This window comes from Lepisosteus oculatus, chromosome 14 (genome assembly GCF_040954835.1).
Source record: "Lepisosteus oculatus isolate fLepOcu1 chromosome 14, fLepOcu1.hap2, whole genome shotgun sequence".
Classification (NCBI taxonomy): domain Eukaryota; kingdom Metazoa; phylum Chordata; class Actinopteri; order Semionotiformes; family Lepisosteidae; genus Lepisosteus; species Lepisosteus oculatus.
In genome coordinates this window covers 13,088,091-13,109,058 of record NC_090709.1, presented here as the reverse complement: position 1 = coordinate 13,109,058, position 20,968 = coordinate 13,088,091, and the positions used below count along the sequence as shown (strand labels likewise).

The window sequence follows — 20,968 nt, the reverse complement described above, 5'->3', positions numbered from 1 at the left end:
CAACAACAGCCCCTTATTTGGGGTTTTAACCTCCACCTATTACCCCTCAGACTCAATCTTTCTGAAACAGGGTTATAGTTTAAGTTTTGCCCGGCCCTGTTTGAGCAGAAGAAATAAATAATAGCGCTATTCCCGACGGTCTAGCACAGTAACCAACAACTCCAATAACTTTAGAGAAAGAACCCAGCATCAGCTCAAAAGGAAATTTAAATTTTAAAGTTTTTATTGATACACAAGCAATAACAACTTACACTATTAAGTTCTACATAAAATTAAATAAGATACAAAAGCGAAGAATAAAAACACTAGACAGTTTTTGTGCAAGGGAAGAGGTATCACAAAAAAAAGTTTCCAACATGACCTGCTGAAACATGACTTGTGATCCATGATTGCAACATGCTTGGGCCATAATGTCAACTCTCAGACCCTCTCAGTCTCTTTCTCCCCAAATCTTCTCCGGTGGATCAAAATGTAGTCTCTCAAATAAGACACAGTCTTCTGTATCACTGACAGAGGCCGAATTTTTTCCATTCTATATACCAATGTAGATCTAGTCTTCCATAAAGCTTCCCTTAGGCAACAGATGACCTGCCAGGCTTTGCTTTCTTCTGATTTCGATAGCTTCTCAAGTCCATATCCATAGAGCACTACCTGGGGGTCACTTATACCGCAAGCCAGAAAGCACCTTATCCAGCTGTTAGCCAATGTCCACACCTCTTTTGCGATGCCACAGTCCCACAGGACGTGCCGGAAGGATTCTTCTTGTCCGCATCCTTCCACTGGACACCTTGATGTCTTCCCCATGCCTCTCGAATGCATCACAGCCCTTGTTGGTAAAACTTCATGTGCAATCAACCAGCACATGTCTCTGTGTCTATTCAACAAAACCATGTGGCCAAACCTTTTCCAAACATGGCTGGGATCTCCAGCCACGAGGCCACGAATATGACATACTACATACTGCACCTCTACCCCGCACAACAAGTTCCAACCTTCTTGCACTTGTCAACACATCCAGTGCCTCATTTTCCAAATTCCATTCCCTTAAAAATTTCTTTATGATAAAATATGAATATGGGAGGTTAAAAGCAACAGGTGCTGTTAAAGGGATCTCTAAAACTTTCAATGTCCTTAAATAAAAACCACACAAAAAGCGAGACATAAAGGATACTTTCCCCCTGTTCCCTACCGCTAAAGACAAATGTAATGATACATATTTGTATATTAGGAAAGTGAACAATTCAGGCATGCCTTTTCCACCCATTTCCACCTTTTTTTCTACAACCACCCTCTTTACTCTCTCCCATTTCGACCTCCAGAAAAAAAAAATAGCCCTCTTTAAAACCAATAAAACAGACCTTGATGGCATAAAAACAGCACTGACAAACAACAGTAATGGTAAAATTACAGTCTTGACAACTAAAACCTTGCCTTCCATTGTTAATTCCATTAAACTCCACAGACCGATCTTGCTTTTGACTTTCCCTACCACCCTCTCCCAATTCCTACTCCCCATCCCATTTCTGTCAAAGTTTATTCCCAAGATCTTTATTTCATCTCTACGAATTGTGATTCCCACATTTTCCTCTTCACTCCAGTTTCCATATTGCATCAGCACACATTTGTTTTTATTCAGCTTGGCCCCTGATGCTCCGCAAAACTGGGTTGTCACCTCCAAGCTATTTCTGACTCCCTTATAATCTGTACAAAAAACATTTACATCGTCCATGTATAGTACAGTTCTCACCTCTTGGGCCCCACTCCCAGGGATTTTAATGCCTTCAATCCCATTCTCCATTCTTAAGGCTAGTGCCAGTGGTTCTATGCAGCAAACAAAAAGGAGTGGGGATAACGGACAGCCTTGGCGAACACCGCAATTCACATTAACCACATTTGACATGCTTCCATTAATCATTATTCTACTTCCTATACCCTTATATAATAACCTTACCCAAGTGAGGAACCTGGTTGAAAGCCCCATCTGTTGTAGTACTCAAAACATATACTCATGAGAGATACGATCGTAAGCTTTCTCAAAATCCAAGTTTAAGACCGATAATCCAATATTCCTCTCTCTCGCATAACCTATGGTATCTCTAATCAGTATCAGGCTGTCCGTGATCCTCCTCCCTGCCACACCACAAGCTTGATCTGGATGAATGACTTCACTCAGGACAGATTTTAATCGAAGCGTTAAACACTTGGAAAACAGTTTAAGATCACAATTCAATAAAGTTATCGGTCGCCAATTTGCCAGGTCTGTGCGATCATTCTTTTTGAATAGTAAGATCACAACTCCCGTCTTAAAGCTGTCCGGCAGTTCTTCTAAAAACTCAAATTCTTTAAAAATGGTTAAAAGATCCAATGCTAAAATATCCCAAAAGGCTCTATAAAACTCAATGGGTAGACCATCCAACCCTGGAGTCTTGCCCATTTTGAAGGTCTTCAAACTTTCTATTAACTCTTGTACAGAAAGGCCTTTTGATAAAACGGTATCGTCTTTTACACTCTTTGGAATGACTTGCACAAATTTTTCTAACAAATCCTTAGACACTTGTTTCTTTCCAAACAACTCCCCATAGAACTCCTCAGCTACAGTCAACATGTCTTCCATACAAGTTTACAAAACCCCCTCTCTTCCCTTCAATGCTGACATTAGTCCCCTCCCTGCAACCCTTTTCTTGAAAAAGAATCTTGTACATTTTTCACCTTCTTCAAGCTCTTTCACTTTGCTTTGAAACATTATTTTTTTAATCTTTTCTCTAGAGAGATTTAAAAGCTCATTCTTTAATTCTTTGATTTCCTCACTGAAGTCCCACCCCTCTTCTAATAACTTAACATACCTCTGCAATCTCTTTTGTAATCCGTTTTCAACCCTTCGTATCCTAGCCTGTTTTCTCCTCCCCATCTCTATGAAGAATGCTTTTGTACGCTCCTTCACCTCCTCCCACCACTGTGCTCTTGAGCCAAACAGGTCATACAAAGACTGCCATTCCTTATATCTTTCCCTGAACCTGCTCCTCACTTCCTCATCCTCCAGAAGTGAAATATTCAGCTTCCACACACCCTTCCCCACAGTAACAGCCTTTGGAATAGCAAGTGTACATGATAGTAAACAATGGTCAGAGAAAAAAACAGGGGTTAAGCCTGCAGTTGTGCAAGTAAAATCACGTATCAAAACAAAATCTATCCGTGACGCTTGGGTCCCATTAGACTTGTGCCATGTGAAGCCTGCCCTCCCCTGACTATGAAGTTTGAGGGCATCTTTCAGTTTAAAATCTTTACATACCGTTTGTAATAATATTGATGACTTATCAAATTGGACCTGTCTCTCACCCCTCATTCTGCCTTCTCTTTCTAAAAGGCAATTAAAATCCCCAGCTAAAACCAGTGGTTCCCATCCCAATAAATATTCTCTCAATTCCTGAATTAGGAATTATCGGTCATGTGGGCAACTCGGACAATACACATTTAAAAGTTTAAATTTGATATTCATGAAACCCAGATACACCACCAGTGCTCTCCCTGGTTTCACTACAAGGTACTGACGTACCTCTACCATCTTATTTTTAATTAAAACAGCTATACCATCAGATTTATTCTCATTGGACCCACTCCAAATTGATGGGCCCAATGTCCACAGTTCTTCCATATCCTTATAGCTGTTTTTAAAAGGTAATCCACACTCCTGTAACAACATAATATCAGCATTTACCTTACTCACAAATGATAATATAGTCCTTGCCCTTAACTTGGATCGAATGCTTCTCACATTTATGGACACAATGTTCAGAGCCATACTTAAAGTTAGACCAGGGGAGACTAAAAGCTCTGGCTAGAATCATTCAGTCTGTGACACCTACTATACAGGCCTTTTTCTTTTTCCATTTGCTCTCCTTGCCTCCTCCTCCACCATCAATAGGATGGTTCTCCACCTGCCCTCCTTGAGTCTCTAGTTCTAAAGCTGGATCAGTAGGATTGGAGAGAACTAATCCCATGGGAGAACCTGTCATCTGAGGACTCTGAAAATGATCTTCCCTCACTTTTCCACTCGGAGTTAGATCACTTTCTAAATCAGATGTCTCAGCGGACCTTTTAGACTGCACCCTCTGTTCTGTACATTACATTTGAGCGCTTTCAGTCTCCACGGGTGGCAGACGATCAGGAGAGATGCTACCAATCAATTCAGAGTCCACCTCACTTTCCACATCATTATCATTCTCTTCTACCTCAGCCTCATCTCCTTCACTCCATTCTGAACCCTCGCTCTCTTTTCCACTACTTTCTTCAACGTCAACCACATCCAGTTCCTGATCCAGAACCACTGCTCCAGCCCTAAATACCTCTTCAAACTCTTCCTGTTTTTGCATTGGTCTTCCCAGTTTTGTTCTATTTGCAAAGGAATTTGGACAGTCTTTAAACACATGACCTTCACACTCACAGAGATTACATTTCCTCACGCTTGTACATTCAGTATATGCATGTCCAATTTCCTTGCACTTACTACACACCACCTTTGTACAGGCATCCACAAAGTGACCCAGCTCCCCACACCTCCTGCACAGTTTTGGCTGCCCTTGGTAGAACACAAGGCCTCTATTTTCACCTAATCCAATCAAAGAAGGAATGTGTTTAAATCCACCATAACCATTTTTGTCTTCATGCAACGAAACAGGTACTCTCCATGCACAATTCCAGATGCCATCATCATCCAAGACTTTCTGAGGCTCACCTTTCACTAAACAATACTTAGACAACCATGTCACAATATCTTCCATCATCACCATCTCATTAAACATACGAACAATCACAGTCCTGTTAGAAAGATCCGTCAGCTTCTGCCATTCAAACATTCTAATCAGACCCACATCTTTTTTCTCTTCTATTTTTCTCCAAAATTCTTCCAATAACTTTCCCGATTTGAAACTAATGTCAAAACCAATTCCCTTCGGCAAAGTAATTAAACAATTGACATCTAATGCCTTAACCTTTAACTCTTTCTGTAACACCTTCCTTGAAAAGTCCAACCGTGAAATATCACCCGAGTGAGCCGAGCCCTCACCTCTCTTATACACCAAACGCGCGCAAATATAACGGCGCATGCCGACCCTACAGGCCGCCATGGCCGTTACAAATGTGTCAAAAGCAAACAAAAACCAAACCTAAACCTCCTCTGTGCACCAAACCCTATTACCTTAATCTTATACTCGCACACAAACTCTACTCTCAACCTCTGAGCTTTAACCCTGTAAATCTCCAACACTGGCTGGAGAGGCTGTGTGTGTCCGGGCTCTGCGGTTATATAGGACAGGACTCGGCGAGCTGCGGAATGCGCGTCTCCTCCTTCCAGACTCCTAACACCGGTGCATACATCCCTCTTAAATCCCAGAAACACAGAAACTCTGGGGTGTTTCTGTGAGTCAGTACTGGGTTTCTCTGTTCGAGGTTACAAGCAAAAACAAAAACGGCGCTGAAAGCAGGAAGTTATTTCTGCTCGTAGGCATAAACGTGTAAAAATAAATTTTCTGATTCCTAAAACCTAATAAAATCCATCTAAGTCTCCCTTTCGTTCCCAATGCACATAACTGAATATAAACCAGTCAAGTTCAGGTACTTTTCTGATGTATCTGAATAGTTCTGGCGCAGCTGTTACAACAAAGATACTTAAGAACTTTTTTTTCATACGAGATCTTGCCGTTTATAAATTGAATTTTTTTTTCAATTCGGTAAATCACACGAAACACCAACAGCACTCATCGTAAGCATCTGACCAATCACATTCCTGAATTTTAAACCCATTTAGAATGTATTTTTAATTTGTTTTATTTATTTTAATTTTACACACCTGTTTTAAGTATTCTTGTCATTTTTAGCATACTTTAAGTGGATTTTTTATTATTTTTGCATTTTACAGAGCTTTTTTCCAATATATTGTGAGCATTTTAGTGTCATTTTAAAATAGGACTATCAATGCTCCTGATTTTTAAACCTGTATTTATTCTGACATTATTCTCTCCACCTGCAAATGAGGGAGGTATTTGATTTTAATTTTTTTGATTTTGGGGGATAATGTACATTCATTTCCTTGTATGTATCACCAGTGGAAAACTTGGCATTTTTGGATGAATTGCAATCCTTACTGCAAGGCCATCAGACTGATATAGAAATGACTGGAGATTTAAGTGACACATTTGATAAATCAGACAGGAACAGCATAACGTCTAAAATGGTAGAACCCTCTAAAGTACTGATAAATTTCAGGCACATTCATAATAAATAAAATTTATTTAATTTAAAGCATAAAATTTGCTTTAAAAAGAAAAGCACAATTTGTATGATATTGTAACGCCCTCACCTGGTGGTGAGGAGGAAGCGCCCCTAGGCGCTCGTAGAAACCGCTGGGCATGCTGGGAGTGGTAGCCGGGGAGAGTCTGAGGGTCAGCACGATGACAGCGGCTGACCCTACCTGTGTAAATAATGTCCTAGTAGTTCTAGTACCCTGTGTAGTCCTGTAAAAGTAAAGTGTGTTGTTATAGGGGGCCGTCCGCACCGTGGTGGAGTCGAGCGCCATGGCCACGGCCCGGGAGGGGCAGCTGGGGGTGGGCCTGCCAGACCTGGCACAGCGTCAGGCAGCTGATCCTGACGTGGGGCCGGTGCTCTGCTGGAGGGCAGCAGGAGTGCGGCCTACGCGAGAGGAGCTCGCCCCGCACCCAAAGTCCGTCAAGGCCCTCTGCGCCCTGTGGGAGGCCTTGAAGGTAAAGGACGGGGTGCTGCGCCAGGGGTGGCGGGTACCCTCCAGTGGCAAGATACGGTGGCAGCTGGTGGTGCCTCGGTCACTCCGCAGGGCAGTGCTCCGAGCGGTGCACGGCCAGCCGGGCGTGGGGCACTTCAGCGGTAAAAAAACCCTGCAGCGTCTCCGAGGCCATTTTTATTGGGGTCTTTGCCACCGGGACGTGGAGCGTTACTGCCGAACGTGTGCGTTGTGCGTGGCGCAGAAGGGTCCCCCCGAGCGCTCCCGGGCCCCCCTCCAACAACACCAGGTGGGGGCTCCTATGGAGCGGGTGGGGGTGGACGTTTTGGGCCCGTTTCCGCGCACTGAGGCCGGGAACCGCTACGTCTTGGTGGCCATGGATTATTTTACGAAGTGGCCAGAGGCCTACGCCCTCCCGGACCAGAGTGCCCCACGGTGGCTGATGCACTGCTGGAGGGGATGTTTGCCAGGCTGGGGGTGCCGGAGGAGTTACACAGTGACCAGGGGCGTAACTTCGAGGTCTTCGCCAGAGTGTGCCAGCGCCTGGGGATCACTAAGACGCGGACCACACCACTGCATCCCCAGAGCGACGGGTTGGTGGAGCGGTTTAATCGGACGCTCGCCACCCAGCTGGCCACCCTGGTGTCCCGGCACCAACGGGACTGGGACCGCCACCTCCCCCTTGCGCTCTAGGCGTACAGGACCGCGGTCCAGGAATCCACCGGGTGCACCCCGGCCTCGCTCATGCTGGGCCGGGAAATGCGAACCCCGGTGGACCTGGTCTTCGGCCCGCCGCCCGGAGACGGGTCGGCACCGCCGGCTGGACCGGACTACGAGTGGGACCTGCGGCAGCGGATGCAGCGGGTGCACAGCTTTGCACAGACCCACCTGACACAGGCGGGGGTCCGGCAGAAGCGGTACTACGACCTGCGCTGCAGGGGGCCTGCCTTCCAGCCCGGGGACTCGGTTTGGGTGTACAACCCGCGCCGCTGCAAAGGCCTCAGCCCTAAGCTGGCGCCGTCGTGGGAGGGTCCCGCTGACGAATGGCTGGAGCCGGGCGGAGATGGTCGGCCACCTGGCGGCGGCGCTGGAAGGAGTGGCCTGCCAGGCACTCCTGGATGTCCCGGAGGAGGACAGAGGCGAATACACGGCGCTGGCGGCGGCTCTCGGTGTAGAGGAGGCGCCGGACTTGATGCGGGAGAGGCTGGCTCTGCGGCGGCGCCAACCAGGAGAGCGACTGGGCCCGGTTGCCGCTGATGTCGCGTTCCTCGCCCGCCGAGGATACCCAACTTTCCCCCGGGAGGCGCAGCGGGAGATGGCTCTCAAGATTTCTCAAGGCCCTCTCACCCGAGGAGCTGCGGCGCCACGTGCAGCTGGCCGCGCCAACATCGCTGGAGCAGGCCTTGGCCCTTGCTACACGGGCTGAGGCCGTGTTCGGGGTGACTGGAAGCGCCAGCAGACACAGTGCGCCCTGCCGGCTGACCGAGACGGCGACGGAGGAATCCAGCGAGGGGGAAGAGGAGCCAGCCCGGGCAGCAACCCCCGCGGAACAGCCCCGCACGCTGATTTGCAACCACTGCGGGAAGAGAGGACACCGAGCCCGGTTCTGCCGGGAACCCGAACCTCGCACTCCTCGATCGGCGTCGGGAAACGGGAACGGGGCGACTCAGCGTGGGGAAGGCCGCCCCTCGAACACCTCAACCCCCGCTCCGGAGAGCGCTGTTAAGACCGGCGCCCCTCACGCCACCGTGGGGCGAGTCGGCTGTAGCCGGGGCCTGTACCTCCACTGCAAAATCGAGGACCAACCCTGCCTGGCCCTACTCGACACCGGTTCATCGGTAACCCTACACCGGCCGGGCGTCCTCCCCGACACCGAGGGCACCAACCCCCCAGGATAATAATAATAATAATAATTGCTTACACTTATATAGCGCTTTTCTGGACACTGCACTCAAAGCACTTTACAGGTAATGGGGACTCCCCTCCACCACCACCAATGTGTAGCATCCACCTGGATGATGCGACGGCAGCCATAGTGCGCCAGAACGCTCACCACACACCAGCTCTCAGTGGGGAGGAGAGCAGAGTAATGTAGCCAATTCATAGAGGGGGAGTATTAGGAGGCCATGATTGGTAAGGGCCATTTGGAAATTTGGCCAGGACACCGGGGTTACACCCCTACTCTTTTCGAGAAGCGCCCTGGGATTTTTAATGACCACAGAGAGTCAGGACCTCGGTTTTACGTCTCCTCCGAAGGACGGCGCCTGTTTACAGTATAGTGTCCCCATCACTATACTGGGGCATTAGGACCCACATGGACCGCAGGGTGAGCACCCCCTGCTGGCCCCACTAACACCTCTTCCAGCAGCAACCTTAGTTTTTCCCAGGAGGTCTCCCATCCAGGTACTGACCAGGCTCACACCTGCTTAGCTTCAGTGGGTTGCCAGTTGTGAGTTGCAGGGTGATATGGCTGCTGGCTTGGGAGGATGGGAGGCCTCTAGCCTGCGGCTATGGACCATGACGGGACAGCTCGCTGCAGTCCGGGGGAAACAGGTGCTTGCCTTCCATCTAGGTGCAGCGACGGTCCGCCACCCCTGCTACCTCGCACCCATCCAGGAGGACTGCATTCTGGGGCTGGACGTACTGCAGCGAGTGGGGGCCAGTTTGGACTTGAGCTGGCAGGAGTTGGTGTGGCAGGGGGAGCGACTTCACCTGGTGGAGGGCAGGCCCGGCGAAGGCCGAGGGATGCGGGCTTGCCGGAGCCGGGAGAAAAAGAGACAGTGGCGGCAGCGGCGGCAGTCGCCGGGGCAGACCAGGCCTGTGAGCCGGGGAGCGAGCGTTCCAGATCCTGCTCCCGAGTCAGCCGGGGGGCCAGACAAGGCGGCGGCGGCGGGAGCCGAGCGTTGCGTGGAAGCGAGGCGCGCCGTTGAGGATCTCTACCAGCGGAGCTGCGAGGGCCTCGATCAGGACCAGCGGCAGCGGCTCCAGGCACTACTCGCCCAGAACGAGGATCTCTTTGCGGCGATAGATGAGGACTGCACCCGCACTGCCCTGGTCCAACACGAGATCAACACCGGCGACGCTCGGCCCATCCGCATCCCACCGGGACGCATGGTTCACGCCAAGCGGACCGCCGCCGAGGAAAAGATCCGGGAGATGGCCGCAGCGGGGGTGATTGAGCCCTCCGCGAGCCCGTGGTCGGCGCCAGCTGTACTGGTAAAAAAAAAAGACGGCTCGTGGAGGTTCTGCATCAACTACCGCAAGGTGAACGAGGTCACCCGGAAAGATTCCTACCCCCTGCCGAGGATAGATGACGCCCTAGACTACATCACCGGGTCGACCTGGTTCAGCTCCCTGGACCTCCGCTGCGGCTTCTGGCAGGTACCGCTTGCTCCCGATGCTCGCCCGAAGACGGCCTTTTCTATCGGCCAGGGCCTCTGGCAGTTTACTGTCATGCCTTTTGGCCTGTGCAATGTCCAGGCGACGTTCGAGAGGCTGATGGAGAGGGTGCTGGCATCTGTCCCGCGGAACCAGTGTGTGCTGTATCTGGATGATCTGCTGGTTCATGCCCGGGGCTTCGACCAGGCCTTGACGAACCTCCAGGCGGTGCTGGCCTGAGGCTCAACCCCCGCAAGTGCGAGCTCCTGCGGCGGGAGGTGAGCTTCCTGGGACATGTTGTTGGACCGCGAGGGGTGGCTATGGACCCAGGTAAGGTCGCCGCAGTGAGGGACTGGCCGACTCCACGCACCGTCACGGAGCTCCGCAGCTTTCTGGGGTTGGCCTCATACTACCGGAGGTTCGTCCGGGACTTTGCCAGCATCGCTGCCCCGCTGCACCGCCTCACCGACAAGGGCCACCGTTTCGACTGGGACTCGGGCTGTGAGACTGCCTTCGGCCGGTTGCGTGAAGCTCTGGTGGGGGCCCCCGTGCTGGCCTACCCCGACCCGCAGTTGCCGTATGTTCTCCACACCGACGCGAGTGACTCGGGGGTGGGTGCGGTGTTGGCGCAGGAGGGGCCGGATGGGGAGCGCGTAGTGGCCTACTATAGTCGGGCTTTGACTAGGCCTGAGCGGAACTACTGCGTGACCCGTCGCGAGCTGCTGGCGGTGATGGCGGCGGTCCACCACTTCAGGCCGTACCTGTTCGGGACCCGGTTCCGGCTGAGGACCGACCATGCGTCCCTCACCTGGCTGCTCCACTTTAAGGAGCCGAAGGGGCAGATGGCGCGATGGATAGAGATCCTGCAGGAGTACGACTTCACTGTCGTGCACCGTGCGGGGTCTCGCCATCTCAATGCCGACGCTCTCTCGCGGCGCCCCTGCGAGGCCGCGGACTGCCACCACTGCGCCTGGCGGGAGCAGCGTGAGGAGGCTGTCCGCACCGTGGCGGGGGTGAGCACAACGGCCACGGCCCGGGAGGGGCCGCTGGGGGTGGGCCTGCCAGACCTGGCGCAGCGTCAGGCAGCTGATCCTGACGTGGGGCCGGTGCTCCGCTGGAGGGCAGCAGGAGTGCGGCCTACGCGAGAGAAGCTCGCCCCGCACCCGAAGTCCGTCAAGGCCCTCTGCACCCTGTGGGAGGCCTTGGAGGTAAAGGACGGGGTGCTGCGCCAGGGGTGGCGGGTACCCTCCAGTGGCGAGGTACGGTGGCAGCTGGTGGTGCCTCGGTCGCTCCGCGGGACGGTGCTCCGAGCGGTGCATGGCCAGCCGGGCATGGGGCACTTCGGCAGTAAGAAAACCCTGCAGCGTCTCCGAGGCCATTTTTATTGGGGTCTTTGCCACCGGGACGTGCAGCGGTACTGCCGAACGTGTGCGGTGTGCGTGGCGCAGAAGGGTCCCCCCGAGCGCTCTCAGGCCCCCCTCCAACAACACCAGGTGGGGGCTCCTATGGAGCGGGTGGGGATGGACGTTTTGGGCTCGTTTCCGCGCACCGAGGCTGGGAACCGCTACGTCTTGGTGGCCATGGATTATTTTACGAAATGGCCGGAGGCCTACGCCCTCCCGGACCAGAGTGCCCCCACGGTGGCCGATGCACTGCTGGAGGGGATGTTTGCCAGGCTGGGGGTGCCGGAGGAGTTACACAGTGACCAGGGGCGTAACTTCGAGTCCCAGGTCTTCGCCAGAGTGTGCCAGCGCCTGGGGATCACTAAGACGCGGACCACACCGCTGCATCCCCAGAGCGACGGGTTGGTGGAGCGGTTTAATCGGACGCTCGCCACCCAGCTGGCCACCCTGGTGTCCCGGCACCAACGGGACTGGGACCGCCACCTCCCCCTTGCGCTCTGGGCGTACAGGACCGCGGTCCAGGAATCCACCGGGTGCACCCCGGCCTCGCTCATGCTGGGCCGGGAAATGCGAACCCCGGTGGACCTGGTCTTCGGCCCGCCGCCCGGAGACGGGTCGGCACCGCCGGCTGGACCGGACTACGAGTGGGACCTGCGGCAGCGGATGCAGCGGGTGCACAGCTTTGCACGGACCCACCTGACACAGGCGGGGGTCCAGCAGAAGCGGTACTACGACCTGCGCTGCAGGGGGCCTGCCTTCCAGCCCGGGTTTGGGTGTACAACCCGCGCCGCTGCAAAGGCCTCAGCCCTAAGCTGGCGCCGTCGTGGGAGGGTCCCGCTGAGGTACTCGGGGTGGTGGGCGAGGTCTGCTACCGTGTCCGGTTGCGAACACGGGGGAGAGTGGTGGTCCTGCACCGAGACCGCCTGGCCCCCTACCGGGCCCGGGAGGAGGAGCCGTGTGGGGAGGCTCTAGAGGAGCAGCCGGGGCTGTAGCCGGCCGATAGTGGGGCGTCCGTGGGTCGCCAGCCGTCACCGCGGCGCAGGGTTCCACAGCAGTTAGCCCAGTACGAGTACAGCCTGAGGGGGGTGTTCGACGTCGGCGAGACGCCAGACGCCAGACGCCAGACGCCAGACGCTTCAGGTGGGAGCAGTGTAACGCCCTCGCCTGGTGGTGAGGAGAAAGCACCCCTAGGCGCTCGTAGTACCGCTGGGCATGCTGGGAGTGGTAGCCGGGGAGAGTCTGAGGGTCAGCACGATGACCAGCGGCTGACCCTACCTGTGTAAATAATGTCTTAGTAGTTCTAGAGCCCTGTGTAGTCTTGTAAAAGTATAGTGTGTTGTTAGGTAATTACCACCCTAACTATGTGTACGTGTTCCGTCAGTCTCCTCATGTGTGTGTATATCCTGTGTTTGGTTTTGTGTTAATGCTTGTTTGTTAATCGCGTCTTCACTCGTCCTTTGTTCTGAAAAGAACTTGCAAATGCTACAGCATTTACTTTATAAACACCAGTATTGACACTTTGATCAGTATATTTATTATTAGTAGCCAGTCTTATAAATTTACAATTTAGATTAAGTCTGGTAACAGTTTTACAGTTAATTTAAATCATCAGACCACTAATGGAACTGAGAGCTGGGTGGAAATAAAACCAGGATACACATTTTAACCTCCAGGATCAGGAGTCTGATCCTCCTGGCTTCTTTACTCTGAAGATTCGTGTAAAACTCTTAAAAGCGCTTATTTCAGGGACTCGTGCTTGTCCTCTACTGCTCCACACGGGTTCGCTTTGTAACACAATAATCTGCGATGTAAACTTTTTTTTCTGTTTAATGAATTTTATTCCAAGGTTTGTCGCTCTCCTTCTCCAACTGTGATGATTCGCTTCTCTTCACAGTCCGGTGTGTTTTTTTTTTGGGGGGGAGATTTTATATCTGTAAGAAAAGCCCCCCGGGCTCCGGACAGGAGTCTCCTCCAGCTCTGCTTTGTCAGAAAGAGCGCTGTGACGTCACAGACACCAGCCAGAGCGCCGGGATCAGAGAGCGAGGCCGCGGGAGACGCGCGGAGGGAACGGAGGAGAATTATTGATCACTTATGTATCGACAACCAATTTATTCAACTGAAGGACCATAGAATAATCGATTAACTTCACTGATTCTTGAGTACTGATCCTTTCTTGACCCTGTTTAAATATCTAGAAAACAGTCAATAAAGACTGTATCGATCAATTACCATAGTGCGTTTAGTGTTAATAATGTTCAATCCGAAATTAAACAATGATTATTCATATTATTATTTAGGTAACTCTATCCTAGAGCTAGAAAATTATATTCCAAGTTGATAAATGTATGTAAGTAACAGTTTAAATGCATTTTTTTCAGTGTTTATAAATCATAAGTATGGTAACCACGGCAACAGCCGGCACGTCACTGTATGTGTCTAGGTGTCTCGCATTCGTCACAGAGAGTGTATGTGACGTCACGGGCAGCAACTAATACTACTACTAGTGTATTCATTTTAACATTAGTGAGAGTACAACTGGTAGTTTTAATGGTAGTGTTCATAACAAAGTGTGAGTATTAATAACAAAGCGCTTGTTTGTTAATCGCGTCTCCACTCGTCCTTTGTTCTGAAAAGAACCTGTAAATGTTACAATATTCTTTACTCAGCAGCTTATCAGTGATCAGCTAACATCAGCTCCCGTGATGTTCAAACCAATTTTTTACACAGAACACTGACACAGCTTTGCGTTCTGAATCTCTTTTTCTCGTGCGTTTATTTAATGTGGCACAATGCACTGGGATAAGGGTATTCTGTTCACAAACCAATAGCATTTAAACCACAGCACCCACAATGCTGCAAGTAAGTGTTTTGCACACTAAGCAGAGAGCGATGTCTTCCTCGTTAGTATAGTGGCGAGTATCCCCACCTGTCACGCGGGAGACCGGGGTACATCAGGACGGCCACAACGCAAAGTACTGACCCCTATACGATCACGGCGAGTTACCGATACACACGTGACAGGGCGGAAAAGGCTGTGCTCTCTTCGTGTGACATAATTCGGAAAAGTCCTGATGTTGCATTTCAACTGAGCCCCAGTATACATCGACCCTTGGACACTCTGAGTGACAACTCTCTTGCGTGTTTTCTCATATTTATGTAGTTTGCTTGCATGATGCCCAGAACAGCAGGGTTGTGTGCTCCCATATGGTCTAGCGGTTAGGATTCCTGGTTTTCACCCAGGCGGACCGGGTCGAAAACTCCATACTACCGGTATGGGAATGTGTCAGTTTTGCCTCCTGCTTTCCAAAAGATCACCACCATACGAAGGAGCCGCATTAAAACCACTTGAATGTGCAAAACGCGCGAGAAGAGGGGGAGCTTGTTTCCAACCGAAGACTTCTCGCATGTGAGACGAGCTGATCATCGCTGCAGGAGGAGGGAGGGTTACTCTGGTAGACAGGGCTGACCTTCGGCAATAGGATTTATACTCTCCAAGATGATATTTGCACTTTCTGGAGAGGCGATTTTCTCCACTTCAGTAGCCCGATTTCGTCGATTGCGTGGAGAGGGCTGTAGAATGTGGCGCCGCCTTTCCTGCTCCGTCCATGACAGGCGTGCTGGTCTCTGGAGAGAGAGCACGGTCCATCAGCGCACTCCAATAAAGGCACTGGAAGCAGCTGAATCGCATTGGCGAAGCTCAGCGCTGGGCCGCTGGGCACGTCTTACCACCGTTACCGTAGTATACGTTTGCCTCACACGCGAAAGGTTCCCGGTTCGAAACCGGGCGGAAACAGCCTTCTTTTGTCGCCACGCACAAAAGGGGATTGGGGATTCGCCTAGCGCTGTGATCGAACAGACCCACTCACCTCTTAGTGTGGCGGGATCTGCACAGTGCATGTCACAGCGCATCCTGCTTTCACTTCAATGCGCGTCCTGATGTACCCCGGTCTCCCGCGTGACAGGTGGGGACAGGTGACAGGTCCTATACTAATGAGGAAGACATCGCTCTCTGACCCCCGGTATCATGTCCCGACCCACCGTACTGGAAGCCAACGCGTGCTGTGATTCCTTTACGGAGCAGAAATGACAACCGAGGAGCCGAGAGATCATTTCAGCATTTCGCGTCTGATCGGAAAACACAGACGACCAACTCGGAATGACTTGCCTTTGACGCTTATCAAAGCGTTCTTTGTGCATCGAACAGACCCACTCACCTCTTAGTGTGGCGGGATCTGCACAATGCATGTCGCAGCGCTTCCTGGTTTCACTTCAATGTGCTTCCTGATGTCGAGTCGTGTGCCGTGCGGAGGCTCTGAAAGTGAGAGCAATGAAAAGGTGCATGACGCTGTGAAAGAAAACAGAGAAGTGAAAGGCAGTCCTTTCTCTAAGGAGGTGAAAGAAAACCCCGGTCTCCCGCGTGACAGGCGGGGATACTTGCCACTATACTAACGAGGAAGACATCGCTCTCTCCGACCCCCGGCATCGTGTCCCGACCCACCGTGCTGGAAGCCGATGCGTCCTCTGATTCCTTTACGGAGCAGAAATGACAACCGAGGAGCCGAGAGAAAATTTCAGCATTTCGCGTCTGAACGGAAAACACAGACGACCAACTCGGAATGACTTGCCTTTGACGCTTTTCAAAGCCTTCTTTGTGGACGACGACTGCACCGCCTAGCAGATACAAATGGGTTGTACAACTTTGAACTAGCAAATGGAAGAGGGCTAAGCCCCCTCTCTTTTAGCCCAGGTTCGATCTGTCTCCCAGAATCACCAGGGCGCACGCACACACACACACCCGTGCCGTTGAAGTGCTCTGCTTCATTTCTAAGGGCAACTCAACATTCACTCCTACCCCGAGTGCAGAAAAGACAGCGTCCGCAGCAACAACAGCTCAGGTCTCTGCACAGGAGCTAAGCTGCCCCCATCTCCTCTGCTCTGCGGCTCCTGCGGAGTGGAGTCCTGCCTGGAGCCGTGTTTGCAGGCGGCGGCTCCCCGCGCCCTGTCGGTGCGTCGTGTCCAAGAGCTCCTGGGAGGAAGAGAGAGCCCTCCCACTCGGGGGCTTTTCCACGGTCTGTGTGAGGAGGGGCGGGTGTGTCAAGTAGCTTATCGAGTGGAAGCCTGGGGCGGCGGAGAGCTGTGATCGTGCAGACCTTGAGGTGTCACCTCTTTGTCTGCTTTCCCGCCCCCCCTCCGCCCAAGCTCTGCTCCAAAGTAGCCCGGCAACCCCTCACACCTGCACGTGTCACAACCTAAGGTGTGGTCATGAGACACCCATGGGGTGTCGTTCTGTTCTTGCTAATTGTTTCCTGCCTGTCGCAGGCAGGAGTCCATGCGAGGAAGATGCGCTGGACAGAGCTCAGAGGGCGCACCTGGGTGGCTTTCCTTCAGAGTGACGTTCCTGCAACACTCTCCCGCTACTCTTGGTGCGCTCATGCCGCAACACAGGAAGGCTGGAGCAGGTGGCTGTGGGCTCTGCGCACCGCCAAAATAGCTCAGTTGGGAGAGCGTTAGACTGAAGATCTAAAGGTCCCTGGTTTGATCCCGGGTTTTGGTATTTTGTTTCATCGCACCCTTTGTTCCTCTCTCCAGCGCACCCTGCCTAAAGTGACGCGTCCCTTTCTCAGCCCGAAACGCAAGCGAGACACCAGCAGCGGTCCCTGCAGGTTTCCGTAGTGTAGCGGCTATCACGTTCGCCTAACACGCGAAAGGTCCCCGGTTCGAGACTGGGTGGAAGCAGCCTCGTTTTGCACGCTCCTGTACTTCACAGAGGTCTTGAACGACCGGTCATTTGTTCCCAATGTATTTCCGGTGCCTTCATACACTCTTGTACCAAACGCACGTTCCTTCTGTACGTGGAGCCGATCATTTGCAATTGGGCTGTGCCCACAGACCAGGACGAGCTCTGTCGGCTCAAAAGCAGCGCAGGACCTGCAAGAACAACAGAAAGATTAGCATCCAGCGGGGGCCTCTTAGTGAGCCCAAGATCTCATCAAGAATCAGCTCCAGCAACAGGGCTGGGCGCATTGTTCCATTCTCCGACCACTCTCGGTGTAAACAAGTCCCTCCTGGTCTCTGCTTGAAATGCACTTTCCTGCGTTTGCTTTGTTGTAACTGGCATGCCCTGCATGGGCGAATGTGAAGAAGATCCTTAGTAAGTCATTGAAGAAAACCAAGAAGAGGTCGGAGTGGCCTCTGTCATTCATCAACGATCCAGTCAGGCAGTACTCCTCCTATTCTGCCAGTATGCGGATTCGAACCGGGGTTGTTGCGGCCACAACAAAAATTCTGAGCACTATACGATCACAGCGAGTTACCGAGACATACACAGCCAGTAGGAAAGGATGTACTCTCTTTGTGTGACACTAGTCGGAAAAGTCCTGACGCTGCATTTCAACTGAGCCCTAGTATACATCAACCCTTCGACACTCTGAGTGCCAACTCTCTTGTGTGTTTTCTCCATCAAGCAGGTCATGAAGGCAGCAATTACAGTTTGCTTACATGATGCACGCACAACATGGCTGTATGCTCCCATATGGTCTAGCGGTTACGATACCTGATCTTCACCCAGGTGGCCTGGTTTCATCTCCTTGTATGAGAACGTGTCAGTTTTGCCTCCTGCTTTCCAAAGATCAGCATCATGTTTTATGCCTCCCCCGAATATCGAAGCTGCCTCTAAATCTGCAAATGAAGATGAGTCGATAAACCACTTGTTTTTCGTATAACTATACATATATTCATTTATTACTGATTTCATTCATTGAGCACGGATACAATAGAGGTACAGCCATTCACTGTTTGACATGTCTGCACTGATACAGAACCTAGCAATCAGAAAACGGGTGAAACTGTCTTGAGAATTAGCATACAGTACCGAGGCCCCCATGACCAAATAAAGGCTAACCTCGATAATCAGCCTAAATAATGCAGACAACAGCAAAACGAATGACTTTGAAAAGGGAATGAATGTCCGGAAGGAGTAGTGTAACCAGCTTGAAATGCTTCTCCGGACCTTTAACTAAAAGAAACCGGGAACCAGCAGTGGCATCGACTCCTTTCGAACTGGGATCCTATCGCAGCTCGTGGTGTCCTAACTCTCCCGTATCTGATATTGGACCAAGCACATCAGGAGAGAGCGCGAACGCAGTCCCCCACTACCAGAAATTATGCAGTCGAGATTCCCACATTTGGGGAATTCGCAGGGGTCAGCACAGCCGGAGTGCAATGGCCGAGCCTCGCCCTGGGTGAATCGATTTTTTAAGAACTTTATTTTCTTTTCACAAAAGAATACAGGACATCACAAATTAGAAAGCTTTACATTAATATACATACTTAAAACAGTATATATGATCACATCTCATTACATTTTGACACGGTACCAGTTACATAGCAACAATTTCTTTTTTTCTGGTGTAAATCACATTCTTTACTTAAACATGATAATGTTTTTCACAGTTTCTTGAGATATTGACCTATGCTCTCTATTTCCCACAGATTTTCTGCTTCCTCCCTCCCTTCTCTCCACAGATCTCTGAGGTAATAGTTCTCTTGGGTGATGAACAGGGCCAGGATACCTGCTGCCTTGACTGGGACCTCGATGCCTTTGAACAGCCCCATGTTCCTCACTCTCCACAGAGCGTCTTTCCCACTGTTCACCACGGCCCAGATCCTGTCAAACACGTCAGGAGGAAGTTTGACAGGAGAGATGCCGTTGTAGCGGCAATGCTTGTTAATAAGACAGAATTAAGTGGTGGTATGCTGTCCTAAATGAGGCCCCATCTCACCTTCCATCTCTGTGGTGCAGCCACAGAGAAAGTATTCATGCAGGCTGATTTAAGATGTTTTCTTTTGATAAGGGACAGCTCCCAGATGGGGATGCACTTAGCTAAGCCTGGCTATCATGATCAATGGTCATCCATTGGCGCCTATCTGTCTAGGGAGTGCCAAATGGACATCTGGACTGCATTCCTAAGTGTCAAGAGTAAGTGACGCATATCTCACCTTGATCAACCAATCAGGAACTGGCAGGGTGTGGTAATACCACGTGGGTCTCCAATGCCCGCCAAACTCTCAACCAATCAGCACACATCTGTGTCTTGGTCAAAAAGGGAGCGCAAGCTCAGATCGGGGCTCTCCTTGGCCATTTTCGCGCATCCTCAGAGACAATCATGTGACAACTGCTGTTGTCTGCAAAGGGACTTGGACTTTGTTCTAAGCGCAAGGCCGAGGATCCCGTACGTACTCAGAATTCTACCAACGTGAATTCTCCGCTTGATCAACGGCAGCCTACAGTTGGACCCTCGTCGACAACCTGAATAGCTTATTCAGAAGCAGCGCTGGACCGGGAACAAACCAGCTTCTTCCCAGACAAAAGAGTGACTTGTGAGGACTCGCGGTCACACTCTGTGCATAGAGACTTTCTACTAGCCAGCTGGACTGCTGGTAGATCTCCTCGGAGCAACGACTGCCCGGCGCCGCAGTCAGATTCCTCCGCCCGTCCTACTCCGAGCTGTACTTCAACTGGTTGGCCGGTAGCCAGAGGACGCCGGGACAACGCCCATTGGACAACCGCTGGAACATTGGCTGCAACAGAGCCTGTCAGCTGGCTTGGTGTTCGTGCCGGGAAATTCCAAATCCATAAACAGTGGATAAGTAAACCCCATGTTCTACATTGTGTCTCGAGAATTCAATTGTACTTCAACACAAGTTGTTATCAATTTAATTCATGAGTAGTGTATTTACTTCCGAGTTTAGAGTAACAGTGGGTAATAACACTGATTAGCGATTTAGTAACCGAACGATATATATTGACATATATTCTCTGTTGTGTATCTCTTTGTGTTGGCATCTCTTCGAGATTATATACCTTGTATATTGATAACCCTCACAGTAAGGTCTGCTGCTCATATCCAGGCAGACTAGTATATGTTTGGTGCACAATTTATATGAATAAATGTATCTCGTGTATTGAATTGAGAAAACATCAAAAAGCGAAAGAAGAAGCACTAGATATGTTATTCAAACTAGATCGTTTTCCACAGAGCTCAGATGTCAAAGCACAGCAGCAGCTCTCCACAGCGATCCTCTATAGCGCCCTTTCTCCCGCAGCTCCGTCCTCATTGGAAGGAAGCAAGAGTGAAAAGCTGAAGTGAAATAGAGCGGGGACGAAGGCAGTGAAGAGAGAGAACGTGGGAAGAAGAGAAAAACGCAAGGGAAAAAAAGCAGCGTCGTAAAAGAGGTGACGGAGCTGTCCTCTCTATAAGAAGGGTGCCTACGAGCCCTGCTCTAGCTCACGGCCACACCCCCTTGAGCACGCCTGATCTTGTCTGATCTCGGAAGCTAAACAGGGATGGGCCTGGTTAGTACTTGGATGGGAGACTGCCTGGGAATACCAGGTTCTGTAAGCTTTAAAGCGCAGGAGGCGCCCTATCCCCTCTCG

The 20,968-nt window shown here is 51.2% G+C and overlaps 1 protein-coding gene, 2 non-coding genes and 1 pseudogene across 3 annotated transcripts in view; 2 read left to right on the top strand and 2 right to left on the bottom strand.

The window, feature by feature from the left end:
* Positions 1-20,968, bottom strand: part of LOC138242764 (zinc finger protein 271-like) — a 1,399,044-nt gene that overhangs the window by 909,977 nt on the left and 468,099 nt on the right. The gene's annotated exons all lie outside the window — the stretch shown is intronic.
* On the top strand, positions 17,014-17,086 carry trnaf-gaa (transfer RNA phenylalanine (anticodon GAA)). Its single transcript has one exon. It is a non-coding gene; the product is annotated as a tRNA-Phe (tRNA).
* LOC138243568 (U1 spliceosomal RNA) lies at positions 18,656-18,818 on the bottom strand. The gene has a single exon (XR_011192223.1). It is a non-coding gene; the product is annotated as a U1 spliceosomal RNA (small nuclear RNA).
* LOC138218855 (5S ribosomal RNA) lies at positions 20,818-20,936 on the top strand (annotated as a pseudogene).